The following is a 14,859-nucleotide window of genomic DNA, read 5'->3' on the forward strand; positions in this document are numbered from 1 at the left end:
GTCTCGGATGCGCGCGCGTGCGAACAAACAGGCACTGACACGTTACAGCGCTATAAACGCTTATAGCGCTTCTTATCTCAGATTTAACGCAAAAAAACGTTCGCTGTAAAAATTGTTATCTGGTATTTGCTTAAATTATTTATTAGTTTATTCGATTCATGAAATCGAATTTCTAATTTTCTTGCGTATTTATCGAATTCGCCTTCTAAGTTGTTAGAGATACCGCGTCGTTGCTAGGAGTCTGTAAACATTTTAACTAACGTTGATTCGTGTCGATTAACGTTAAAGTCAATGAAACATGTTTTAATATCAACGTTACGTGCTTTAACCTTCTAATTTTAATAATAAAACCTTTGTCGTAATAATATTCTAATAATATTAAATAGTATCGATTTGAAATTTATCGCCCGTTCTAAAGGTAGTATTGTTACGATAAGATTGGACTAAAGGTCAAAGCGACACAGATTTCACACGGATTTGACACCGATACGACGTTGATACGACATAGCTAAATCGAGAGACGATTTGATTCGTCGAAAAAGAAAAAAAAAAAAATAAAACAAAGTTATATCGTAGTACGAATTAAAAACACGCGTAGAATTAGACGCAGGTATCTTCTTTTCGACTTTAAGATTTATTCGTTCTTCGCATAGCATTATCGCGTAGTGATTGTACGATAACCCACCACCGTGCGAAATGCAGGCGAGAAGAGACGCTTGAAGAATTTAATTTAAAAATATTACCAAAAACATTAGGCAAAAGCGGAGTTTGATAAATATCGTAATCAGGAATTACGCGACATTAACATGTATGATACACAGATACGTATAAGAGAAAGATTTTCTCTTATAAAAACAGTGACCTCGATCCATACACGTACGTACGTAATTACGAACCAAAATATAGATTCTAATTTTACTTAAGACGATAACTACCACTGCTATTAAAACTTATCACGGTTGACTTGGAGTTAAAATACAAACTCGTTTTAAACTAGTTTTACTGGAGATGATAAGCTGCGTTGCTATTTATCCGCCGACTTTCGATCGTACCAAAGGGTCGGCGAAGCGCGAGTTGCTGTACGCGCAGTCGATCGATCCGCGAAAAGGGCTTTCGCTTTCTGTCACGAGTATCGAAATATATCGTATTCGTTTCGAAGCCGTGATCCTACCGATAGGGTAATCGTATAACGTTCTCAATAATTCTTAATTACGAAATATCGAACGTCAAATCTAGCAAGTGCGCTACACCGTCGTCCAACGTATCCCCAACGAAACAAACAGCGATAGCGATACTGTATCTGCCGTGTGAACGACGCGATACGCGATCCGTCGAAAGGTTTCGTTGGTCGCCTTCGCGCGAAGGCGATCGAGATTTTCCATCGCGGGATGCGCGAAATCGGCATCCGATTCGGAATAGCGATGCCGTATCTGTCGAGAATCGTCGTCGCGTGAACGCTTGCGTCGGTACACGCGTATATTCGGTACGTATTTTTGAAATTAAGGTCTAAGCGCGGTCGCTTCCAAATCCACGAATAGTTACGGTGAACGGCTTCGTTCGCCATTGTCAAACGTGACGATCCGGCTCGAGCGAGGTCGTTCGCGAGCTTTCAAGATCCGTCCTTCCTTGGACTCCCTACACCAAGGTACACGGCTGCCGCGTGGCCATAAGCCGTAATGGTCGGCGAGCGAGATCGTATCTGCTTCGCTTCTCTGCGATTTTCGCGTCGATCAGACTTCCGAAACCTCTCTGCACGTTTGGAATATTTTTTGACGGGTCGAAATACGTATTGCCGCTGGAAGTACGAATTGCCGACGAGATCGGACAAACAAGTATACGAAAGACAAACATAGCCGTCTTTGTATAACCGAACGTTACTGTTACCACGTATAGGCATCGTACCAACAACGGACGTGCTCGATAAATAAAAGCACAGCGAATCGATCGAAAATACAGCGTGGTAAAGTCGTGTCATGCTTCGATTCAAAAATCCTATTCCAAATCCGTCGACGTGCCGTTTAAATTTGGCGAGTTGTGATTTTCCACTTATTACCGTTTTTAACGGTAAGAATAAGGTTCGTCGTGACGTAACTGATAATGAAATTAATCAACGATCGAGCAACGAGAATCTATCTTATTACGTTCTAGAAATAATTCGTACGCGGAGATTAAGAAACTTGTAAGAATCATCGACCCGTTCGTAGCTACCAGTATCGAATAAGGCAAATAAATCAAAGAAATTGACACTTTGAAGCACCGATACGCGCGAAATGCCGGAACAAGCGAAGTATAACGCGTTAGAGCAAAGTCGATCGTAATGGTCGTTGCGTAGTTACGTGCTCGTCGAGTCGGAGGCGACGACGTTGCGATCTTTCTCGATCTTTCTCGTCTTTTCGATGTCGATGAATTTTCGAAGGATGAAAAGATAAGCGGTTAAAAAGATTTTCGTTTACTTGGTCGCGTATCTTCCTTTGTCCCTGTCAGAAAACATAAACTTATCGGCTTATCAGGTAAGTTTTTTTTCTCTAGAACGTTTAGCACGTATCACCGTGAGGCAACGTCCACGATGGTTCGAGCGATCGCATTTCTCGTTGGAATCGCGCAACTATCTCCTTCGCTGTTAACCGATAACGAATCGCGATATTAGTTGCTTTTGCAACTTGTGTGTCGTTGACGAGGTCACGCGCGATCTTTCGTCGAGAGAGTTTGTTTCGAGAAGAGAAAAGACCGTTGATCTCTGGATGATTCGAATGCGTGTACGTGCGTACATACATGCTCACCGCCAAACAAGAACGCGTATTTTCCTTTTAATTTCGTACGTTTTCCGTTTTTCTTCGACGGAATGCGTATTCGGCTCTCTTACAACAACGATACAAAACTTGTTACGTTCGTTCGCGCATAGTGGTTTACCTTAATCAAGTAGTTCAATCGCGGACAAGACGTATACGCGCTATACGGGACGTTTGTCTCGATTGAAAAATTTCGTAAAGGATCTCGGCTGGAATAGGTATTCCTATACGGTTATGGTATAAGGAACCGAAGATACAAAGAAGATTGGTACAAAAGTAGTTTGTAACTATGTACGCTTTCTAACTCGAAATATGCCAACAAATTATGTTCGTCAAGATCGATTTAACGACGCGCCACGCTATATTCGAATACGTTGTACACACAGACGTACATACGTTGAAAATTTTCTTCGAAAATTCCATGTTCTCGCTATATATATATATAGTATATATACTCGACAAGATCGAATCTAACGATTCCAACTACTAATTCTACGATTGAAACAAAAATCAACCTGTTTCTCTTTTAATTACTGGATCGAGTTTCCGTGAAAACACCGGAAACGTCGCATCTTCCTATAATTAAACGTTTGCTTAATCCTGTGCGTTTTACAACCAGTTCGGCTAGTCTCGTTGGTTAACCATCGACCACGAAACGCCTAACGGTTAACCAAAGGAGGGTCATCGAGGACTCGGGATCTTAATCGATATTCAAAGAGTAATCGCGATAAAGATACTCGCTTGTACGACCCCTAAACTGTCGAGGTTGCGTTACAACCTCGAGACGTGTCTTTGCGAGTCATGGACTTGAAAATGGTCACGTTCGCTCGATTAAGACGGCGGTCGCAGCGCCGACTTCCGCCGTGACCATGTTTCGCTTTAAAGGCATTCTACGTATCGGCTTGTTCGGAAAATTCGTCCGTCGTATCGTAGGTAAATTAGAAGGTTACGCGTATATTTTAATATATTCGCTCGTATCTATCCTTCCATGCTCGTACAAGTATTTGGAAAATCGATATATTTATTTTACCATCGGAAGAAATAAAGGGAATAAACGGAGACTGGCGTCCCAAGATCTTTTTAATTTTTAACGTCAAAGAACCTATTACGCAAATGCTATATGTAAATATCGAAACGACGTTCTTTCGTCATCTTCCAAAAATCGATCGATTACATCGAGACTTGTTCCAAAGACAGGCGAAAAGATCGATTTCTAGACCATGCGTATGAGAATTTCGTACGCACTCGTTAACTCTCTTTGCAGAACTCGTTAACTCTTCTTACTTGCAAGAAACCGAGAAAAATTTGTCGAACGAGGCATCGATGGTGACCAAGCTCGTAAGCGACGGTTCGAGACTCGCTGGCAAGGAAATGGTGTGCCACGACTGTTATCTGCCCTCGATGGAGGTTCGTCCGCGCGACAGGAGAAAGAACGTACACAGGAAATCCCTGGCCGTGCTACGAGGCTTCGTTTCCGGCGATATCACGCGCCTTATCGGTCGTCCCGCAAAACTTGCTTTAACGCGCATCATTTAAGCCTATGTGTTTATTTTCTACTTGAATATTTCGACTCTCCGAACTACTTGTTTCGCTTTCGTCCACAGATAACGGATAGGATTCGGAAATACGACGGAATATTTGGATTTTATAAAATTGTGATCCACGCGGAGAATTCGATATCGATGTATTTGGTTAAGGGGGGACGTAAATATTTTTACCTTTGCCGTTTCGTTGTACGTTTTAAGATAAATTCAACGACGCGTACAACGAGCTTGTTTGGCCGATGATACGTCGAGTATCGTTACGAGAATAGGTGGCAAATGTAAAGTTCGATCAGCATCTTACAAGCGTAACGCGCATAATACGAGGCAATCGTTGGCAATACCGACGTTACGACCGCGTTCCATCGATCTACTGGTTTTCCAAGCTAACGATTCGTTAACGCGATTACAGTTTCCCAATCGTCGTCATAATCTCGATTTATATTCCGACGTCTAACGATCATCGTCGAACTGAATATGTCCCAAGTTACACAAACGCGTTATACAGCGTGATGCAATCGCGGACTAGAAAAGGCACGTTCGAATCGCCAGGCGAACACGTTTTTCTCGGGAATAGTACGCGTTCAACGAGGGAGAAGCGTCTTTAAAGTCTTTCTATCTTTGTTTGCAAAAATATACCTCTTTTCAATGCAATTTTCAATATTCGCCAAAAAGATAAAAGCCAAAATTCTCGTTGTAAAAGAATGTTCGCCCGTGATATACGAAGATTCCTTCTCGGCTGTTACATCGTGTTTCGTCGTATCGCGTACTCGAGATTCATCTAGTCGGATAAAATGCGAAAGGAAGAAAGCGGAAGAAAACGGAAGAAAACTATTAGACGCGATATTTTATATTTTTATATCGGCTGCCTAATACGGCACGTAATACCTTTTGGTGTAAAACTCCAGGTTGGTACGGGTAATAAATAGGTAATAAATTACAAAGCAAATAAACATCGAGGAAAAGAGAAATGGCAGTTGTCGGGATTGGTATTATAAATCATCGCTACTAGCCTATGAAGTATCGCTGATAATTTCCTACGTACCTACCTACCTACCTATTTATCTATGTACGAATTGGCTATACTTTCACGTAGAATCGTAATCGTATCGCGACGTCGACAAAGATGATGGCAATAACCGTTGTAATATCGTGAAAGATGAAGATTTTTACGGAAGATCGAGACTAGTATTTATGGTTATTTTGTTATTTACGTTCACTCGATACCCGCTTATACCGAATGTTGCGCTCCGAGTTGCGAAAAAGGAGAACGATACGATTCAGTGGAATCGGATATCTAAAAGCCAGTTTTTGTAATCGGATGCAATCCGAATTGATTAAACGAGACGTTGCACCACGATAGTTGTTCCCTCTTACGAAAAGCAAGCTCGGCGACTTGCACGGTGGGGGCGATGCGCCACGTCTCGCGTAATTGGCGCGAATCGATATTAAAAAAAGAAGTCTTTTACGTCGAACGTAGAGATATAGAAAGCAGCAAGATCAAGTTGCAAGCTGAATTGCGAAGAATCGTTTGCGAAATTGGGCGGCTTAGGAAACGCTAATTAATACAAATCGATGTTCGAATGTTACAGGAATCGTTGTTGCGCGTATACGTTGCCAACAAATAGAAAACGAAACAAAGATAAAATAAAATTATTTATATCTAAAAAGTCGCGCGAAGGAAATTCGCGTAAGCCGATCGTAAAATAGCAAAGTCTGCATATCGTCACGCGTAAGTCGTGCATTTGATATTTTATGATACGACGCTTAACGTTAGAAAAAAAGATGGAAGAAAATTGTTTCTTAGGCGTATAAAGTTTTTAAAAATTATTTGTAAGATTGAAAGACGTACCGACGACTAAACCGCAGACTGGAAATCGCAGATACTAATTATCTGTAAAATTTAGAGACGTAGCGGCGGCCAACGAGATATAGGTATTACGATTGGCACGAGTCGATATCGTGCAATTGGCACGACGTACGATACTTAAAGAAGGATTCGCGGTAATCGTTTGCTACCTGCGTAGTTCGGTAGCAGAGATAACGCCGAAATGAAATTACGGAAGTTTGCTTGGAAAATTTGGTAACTTAGCGAGAGGCGACCAAGTACGTTAAGCAAAGTCGCTGTTACGTAATTAGAACGAATCGATGTTTGACGAAACGTATAGAAACTATTGCACGATCGTACGTTATAACGACGAAAAAGAATTTCGGATCAAATTTCAGATCAAATTTAAGACGATCTTCCTGTACAACTTTTCTCGCCAATTTTCCACGCATCATTTTTTACAAACGTCCGTCAACGTAGAATCGCGCACTGACTAAAGTTTCGTTCAAATAGGTCGAGTTCGTACGAACAGAATTTTACCGTGCTGATTAAAATTAAGAAATACGTGGTCGAAGCACGGAACGATCGGCTTTCGGGCGACGCGTGTTATTTCCTTCGTTGGTCGAAAGAAAGAAAACTTTACGATAGATTACCAAGCAATTTCATCGATCTACGAGTTGTAACGCTCCACGTTCCACGTACCCCATAAAAGTGTACGACGAAGGACGTTTCCGTTGTTCGAAACATATGTCGCGTTCGCGTATCGGTGTCTATATTTACCGATCGCAGTTTTTCGAACGGTTCGGTAGTTGGATGGTTCGGCAACGGATATCACCGATATCACCGCGTTCGAGACTGGATCGACGACAGAAACGACGGTATACTAATTTGGCCGACAGGTGTGAATTTTAGTGCGTTAAAGAAACGACGCGACGCGATATCGCGGTGGAACGAAAGATTAAACAGCCGCTGTCTGGACGCATGCTACATCGCACGTAGTGGCAAGGTGCGTAGTAACAGACCTTTGATATCGTGTGGTAAAGTTGTACTCGGCTCGTTACACAATTTCGTGCAACCGTTGAAAACCTCCTCTCCTTTGTTCGCGATAATTCCCTGCTCGCGATTTATGGCCGCCCCGACGACGGGTTCGCAAACGAAAAAATCACGAGTGTATTCTTCGATGAGACGGGACGTTTAATACCGTACGCGCTAAACAGCGATGCCAAGCGAATCTTCGATGTCGAAAATAACAAGTTAAATATTCTCAAACGTATCGTAGTCGTCAACTCGAGTATCGGTCGTACAACGGTCGTACGTTAGGAATCGCTCGATCGCTAGCGGTGTAAAAAATTATGGATTATAAATTCGCCGATCTTAGACGCGTAATAGACGAGCAACGAGGTTTACGACATAATCGTCTCGCTCTTGGTCGAGTTTTAACCGAACTCCTTTCGTAACCGTAATCGTTATTGTCCGCTTTTATGCGCGTCATCGGTAAAAATTTGTGATCGAAGGTCAGAAACAGGCACGAAGATAATTATAATATCGTTCTGCGTCTTTGTTCTTTGTAGGTTCACGTTCGTGCATAATTTTCCAGCGATAACACAAAATACGCGTTGTCTTAAACGTCTTGTTTGTAAAATTAAGAAAAAAGTGGAAAACGAAGAGATGTATATAGTGGGTAGCATCGTTCCTCTTACTTATCCAAGCGATCGATGAATTTTTATTGGAACGTCGGATCTACCGTGGAAATCTAGTTTAGAGTTTTTAAAACGTGAAATTATTCGCGTATCTTCGTACATAGCAATGAGAGGGAAAAATGCGGAGAGAATTTGCCGGAAAGTTCCAAGTCGTTAGCTCCGAGTCGAGATCTGTGAATCGTATTCTGTTTTATTCGTTGCTTTCTTTTTGCGATCGATTCGAACGATTACGTTATTGGATAACGATAAGATCGAAAATGTAATTTTTGTCGTAGAATTTATCTGCCTGCTTATTCTTGTTACTAACGAGCGATAGAAGGAAGAAGAAAGATCGTTCGCGTCTTGCGTCAGATTATTTTATCGGAGCGTCGTCGTGTTCGATGGAGTTTTCGTCGATCGATCGCATTGTAACGATCTCTTTCTTTTTTTTTTTTTTTTTTTGAAGCGATCCGGGCTCTCTCGTACGCTTTTCCTTCGTAGACGTTGAATTCGCGTTTGTTTCTTACGTGTCTCTCTTCTTCTTTCGCGATACTTTTCGGCATTTTATAAATCCAGCGATAACGACTTATCGAATAAAATGAACATAAGATAACGATAAATTGCATTCAAGGTAATAATACAAATATTTCGAAAAATTCATTACGTCGTACCAGCAACGCGAAAGCGTCCGATAAAGTCGACAAAATTGAAATAGCAGCAAACGTTTATCGATTTATTTCTTTCTTCTTACGAATTAATCTCTTATACGTGATCTCGAAGCACGAATCGACGATTTTTCATCGGCATCGCGTTCGTCCCTCTTCGATCGAAACGTCGTGTTATTTATAAAAGGTCGGTGACGAAAGCGCGTCAGCTTGTAGTCGTCGGAAGTAACAATTTTTACAACGATTGCCTACGTCATTACTTTTTCCTCTCCATCGCATCGGCCCGTCTCGTGAGGCATCCGCAAAAATAGTTTCGACCGTGAACATAATCGCACGTCCGGCTCGTTTACCATGAGAATGCCCGCGCGACTGCTGTCTGCGGTCCGATCCACCGTTCGTACGAGCCATTGCGAAAGAAATTGCAAAAATTCGCGAAACAACGATGATCATGAAATTCGTTATCTTCGAAATCGTTAACAATAATGACCGGTCGAGAGGCAAAGATTCGAATCGTACGAAACGTCCAGTCCATTTTCGATAATTATTTTCCACGCAAAAATTCAACAACACTCGCAGATTTCGAAAAAAAATGTTCAAGCGTGATTTTCTAAATGGGATTGCGCGCAATTCGTAATATATGTCGATATCGAGACGAGAGAAATGCGCGAAAAGTGTAATTTCTTTGATGGAACGAATAGAATTTGATAGATAGAATAGAACGCTATAAAGGTTTTGTCGTAACGTCACGCCTGTCGTTTCGTTACAGTTTCCTTCGAGCGATATCGAATATCGAAAATCGGCACGTAAGAAGTACGATTCGAATGTCTCGGGCTTTTTTCTTTTTCTGTAATAATCTTTATTTCGTTATCTCTTTCGAGAGACGTTTTGTGAAAAAATTCAATAAAGTACGATAATATTCTTTAAAACAGAACGATACGTCGTTTTATTTTTAAATGACAAAGAGTTGGCAAACATCCCGATATTTTTCCGTACATCCAGGATTACTGGAACGACTTTTTATAGAGTCGATACAATATCTTGTAAAGTCAGAAAGGTATACCGACTCGATTTTTTATTTTAACTTACGCGACAGATACATATACGCGTAGATATACATGTTGCCTTGCACAGGGAATATATAAATGTAAATGCAAATAGCGAATATACATGTACGAGAGAAACGAGCGTACTTGAGAAACTCTCTGTTATTACGTATAATGTTGGCAGTGTACAATTTTTATAAAAATCAAAAAATCAGATCGAAGAACTTTGCTATATAACGTTCGAATGTTAGTCACGTGTTTTCTCTTCTAAATTTTTATCTTAGATTTATCCTACATTTAATATACAATAAAGTTTGTAAATTTATTCGACTTGTCATTATGCTGTCATCAAAGTAAACTATTCGTCATAAAAGTTACATAGGATAAAGTAAAAGAAAAATTGTAATCAATTATATTTTTTCGAGAAAGGACGCTACTTATTTTTCTTTGTTTCGTTACTTATTCTCTCTCTCTCTCTCTCTGTCTGTCTCGTTTTATCTCCATCGTTGTCTAAACTCCACTGATTAAAAACAAAAACACTACGAACGATGTCGTCGAATCTTACGCAATTTCTCGTAAAATATCTCCAACAGCATGCAACGAGAGTGTAGTTTTACATCAACCTAACCACAGATAAAGATTTGTCACGTTCTTCGGTCATTCCAGTTGATCGATCAAAGGTTCAAATGCCGCAAAATCTTGGTTCATCCGCGATCTAATAACCAACGACCCGACTCGCTTTGTCTACTTGTAATAATCGGTAATAAATCTGACGCGATACCGCGTAAATACGTATCAGGAAATTACAACTAGTCGTACTTTTCCAAAACAAGTCTTCGTGACACGGCAATATTTACGAAACTCGACGAATTTTTGATTCATCGAGACGATACTTACGATATTTTCGTCATCGTGTCCTATTGTCTTTGAAGAACGATTCAGCATTGCATACCATTCGATGAGTAAGTTCCTGGGTATAATTGAATCACGGTTAAGCAAATCTTTTTGGTACGTGCACAGTGTACACGCCTAAGCCACGACATGTCACGTATTCTCTACCGATATTCCACCTATTTACCGGACAATCGTTATCGGTTCGCCCACCAAATACCTTCGAAGTTTATAAAGTTACTCGGGAATCGTGTTGGATCTCGCCGTTGGCGCAGGTTTATGACGACACGGTCGGAAACTTTTCACCGATATTATAGCGTATAATTCGAACACGTATCGCTTACAGGTATGTATCCCGTTTCGATCAACTTGTCGTTAGAGTTAGTTTTTGTCCGTCGTAGTAGGAAAATAGGATTTTAACGTTTCGATCGATCGATCGATCGATCCACCGAATCATCCACCCGATTTCGAGTATCGATTTGTTCGAGGAATCGCGACTGCTTTGGTAGAGTTATGGTTGGTTTACGCCGAAACGGATCGAGTTTGCGACGATATACGTTTCGGGTTTCGAGACCATGTAAACAAAAGCACGCGGATATTTATCTATTTCTCGCGAGATATAATTACGTTTAACGATAAAATTACAAGTTACATATCGTAATGCCGCGAGTGTAAAATATCGCGGAACGATCTTACATTATTTCAAAAGTTCTTTAACCGGTCTTCGACCAGTTTAGTTTCCGAGTTGTAGACCGGATAAACAGAAACAAGTAGTTCGTAGATGATTAATCGATCGAATTTCGACAAGAATTTTGACACGAATAGCTCGACAACTTTTCTCCTTCTGTACGTAACTCGTGACGAACCTTGCCATTTGCGAGAATACTTTTGTCAACCACTTTTACGGGCAATCGAACGTTTTTTCGAATATTTCCACGAGGTCGATACGCATGTACGTGTATCGGAAAGAAGGGGAAAAAAGAGATTCGTCGTTGAAGAAGGAAGGTCGCGCGTCGAGTGTACTCGTTCGAATCAACGATAACTTTTCGCAATCACGGTTGGTCGATGACTTTCCGAATTCATTAATATCCGTTTTATTTACACAACTTTCGTCCTACGGTAGATACGATTCTAAACATCGTATCTGATTTGTCGGAGCCCGAGTTATCGATTTCTCCAGCGGAGTATCGTTCTTCCTACGGTAAATCGTTAGTTTTTTACGGAACGATCGAAATAGTAAGTTCTTTCGCCTTTTATCTGAGAAACGAAACGAACGAAGGTAACGAAAACGGACGAAACAGAGACAGGGAGACGTACGTATGCGAAAATGCGTTGGGAAATCGATGGAAAACGCTAGACGTAACGATGAAAATCTCGTCAGGCCCAAGCGACTCGTAAATCCGTCCAAAGCGCTCTTTATCGTCGAAAATAAGGCCTGGAAGATGAACGACGCGGCGGTTGCGAGCCACGCTATCGAAATTCTGTTCGTAACGAATATACCCTCAGCCTTGAAGACGTTTCGGGCCGTATACGAAGATAAAATTTCTGCGCCGATAGCTGGCGAAATATCGCGCGAGAATCGAAAGGACCGAAATCGTAATTTAAATTCTAGAAACAGGAATCGACTACGATTAACGTTTCAATTGGCAAAGCTAAGCTCCGCTTGTATATTCGTACATCGTTAACAGCCGTTAAATTGACGTGTAAATATGACGCACCGACAAGTAAAATAAGAATGCGAAATTAGTCAATGGTCGAACGGAGAAGAACAATTTCGTAATATATACATATGTATATTGTGGTTCCTCTTAATCTTTATCCGGATTAGATACGTTTGAATTCGAATAACTTGCTTTCAAAACAGCGTTTATGCAGTCAGATTATTCAACTCGAAGCGATTTCGGTTCGGTAGCGAGAATAAAAGTATCGTAATACGATTGAACGTAATTGAAACATCTTGGTTTAGACGACCGACGTTAGTAGACACGAACCTTCCGATTACGCGTCGTTACTTTTAAATCGCGGGATATTTAAAAAGAATCTTGCAGAATTTCTATCGTCGGATAGGTAGCAGAAAGGTAGCTCGCCGAAAGCTTACCGTCGGACGGAACTCTCAGAACCTTATCCATTTGACGTTTCTTTCTGCTCATCTTCTGCGGTTCGCTTTGGGACAAGCGTAGAAAAGCATCGAAAATCGAGTACGTTGATCATCGCTCGGACTATTAAGAAAGAAGAATCAAGAACGCCGGCGTCGCTTACGTGGGTACTTCGAATCGAAGATGTCCCCAACGATTTTCGAGTTTCGTACGTACGAGCGCTCGAACAACTTCGATTTATAACAAACGATATTAAAATTAAGATATTTTAAGACGCGTCTACGTAACTACGTTATCGGACGGTTGACGTATATTATCGTGATGTATCGTTTCCGGAACGCGGCGAGCCGCCGTGTTTTTCGTTGACATACATGGATCGGCTTGAATCATCGAGCCGCGGAACGAAGCAACCGGCACCCACGTAAGTGGCAGAATCGAGTGCGTTAAAAAAAAGCATTATGTTGGCCAATATCCGGTCTGGAGCCTGAGCTCGTTTGGAAATTCGAAGGTCTGCTCCGGCTCCGGCCGTGATCCACCACGCGATCCGCCGTATCTCGTCAGACCAGCGCCTATATTTACGTGCATAAATATACCTTTTACAATAAACATTTTTCGGTATGTTACAACGCGGCAGAACGTATTTAGCTTTTTCTTAAACGAGACAATCATTATTATCGATATCCTTAATACGCAAAACTAATTTGAATTAAAAGTCTTTACGATCGAAGAAGAAAGCGTTTAATTCGTCCCGATTTAATTTTTTCACAAGCTTACTCTACTGTTATTACGTGTAATATTACGTATTATTTCGAAATGGATTTAATTGCTTGTAACGTAATAAAAAAGAGAAAAAAGAAGAGAATATACATATGTACGTACGATCGCATACACGTTCGATCCTCAAGGTGACAGGTTTCGTAGGTAATTTTCGCTTCTGTGATAGTTTCCGATCGATTGTAAGAGAAGAAATTACATTTTTTTTTTTAACTAACGTACAATCGACTTAAAAGCGAACATAATATACCTCGGAAATAATGAGATTTCTTATCTCAAAATATGAAAATACAGGTTGTTGATTAACGTTGTTATCAATTAGCAAATAGATCATCTTCGTATTTAGTATTCTTTCTTCGCATCTATAAGAGAAGCTAAATGTATTTCAAGAAATGACCTGAGAACAGCCTACTTGTATCTGTATGTGGCAAAAAGTACGTGCAACGATGATACGATTTCTCACGGTCATCGTCGTGGCGAAGCATACGTGGGTGAGGTTACGTGCCCTTAGTTGCCACCGATTGTTTAAGCGTGCCTCCCGCGGTTGCTAAGGAACGTTAAGGTAGGTCAAGGGCACGTCGTTTATGCCAAACGAATAACGCGTCTACTCCTTCGCCGACTAGTTTTCACCGATTAAAAGAGAATTCGATATGGAATTTGGAAGAACCAGTAGCGAGTATCGCCCACTTGTTAGCCTTAAAAGTTTTTACACAATAAGTACGTATATACTTTACTTTTGTTTTCAAGATGAAACTTCTGTAATTCTGTACGGGAAAATGGAAAATTTCAATAACGAATTTCGATCGACGCAACTCGTAACGCGGTAGTAGCGCAAAAGTTAATGTAGAAGCAATTAGTGTCATGGATAGTCTGTTGTAAACGTACAAAAAGTTTACGTGTATGACCGCGTGTCGCGGTTTAGGATGCCCACGTACGCACTGATGTGGCCAGTAGCGCAGCTCTAGACGTCGAGGCCCTTTTATCTCATGCACCAAAGGAACAAACTTTCCTCCATATTTTCTTTCATCGTTATCGTACGATGTTTTGTAACTTTCTCGCGTATTGCATCATCATGCAAATTAAGCGTAAACGAAGGATATACTGTAAGGCGTATAAGAGCTAAATAACGAAATGCTGAATCAGTAACGTAACCGAAACCATAGAAAACCCATATTCGTATCTTGAAATGTGCAACTGAAATTTACAACCAATATAGGTTATGCGGGAGAAAATAAGACCGTACCGACACGACTTTAGCGTGTACGATAAAAAAAAATTTCTTTTTCGCATTCACGCGATACATCCTAGTCCCTTGAACCGTATCGTCGTTCGATGGATTAAGAAAAAGGAGGTAACTCACCGCAGGAAGCTCGAAACAAAAGAACGCGTCCTTCTTTGTGATTTGTCATCTAAATTTGAATCATGTTTTTACGAGCACGATAAACACAGGAGGGCACCGCGCAACGCAACGGACTTGTGCCGACACTGTAAATCTGTTAAACACGCATGCGCGTTTACGTCTCTTTCCCCCACCTCGTACTAACCGATTCTGT

General features: G+C 41.0%; 1 protein-coding gene across 1 annotated transcript in view; it reads right to left on the minus strand.

The window, feature by feature from the left end:
* The window catches only part of LOC132910842 (probable RNA methyltransferase CG11342), a 44,806-nt gene extending 29,951 nt beyond the window's left edge, over positions 1–14,855 (minus strand). The window contains exon 1 of the mRNA XM_060966933.1: positions 14,667–14,855. The gene's annotated coding sequence lies outside the window, so the exon portion shown is untranslated. The remainder of the gene's footprint in view (positions 1–14,666) is intronic.
* Positions 14,856–14,859: the final 4 nt, after the last annotated feature.

The sequence above is a fragment of the Bombus pascuorum genome, chromosome 9 (assembly GCF_905332965.1).
Source record: "Bombus pascuorum chromosome 9, iyBomPasc1.1, whole genome shotgun sequence".
In the NCBI taxonomy this organism is placed as follows: domain Eukaryota; kingdom Metazoa; phylum Arthropoda; class Insecta; order Hymenoptera; family Apidae; genus Bombus; species Bombus pascuorum.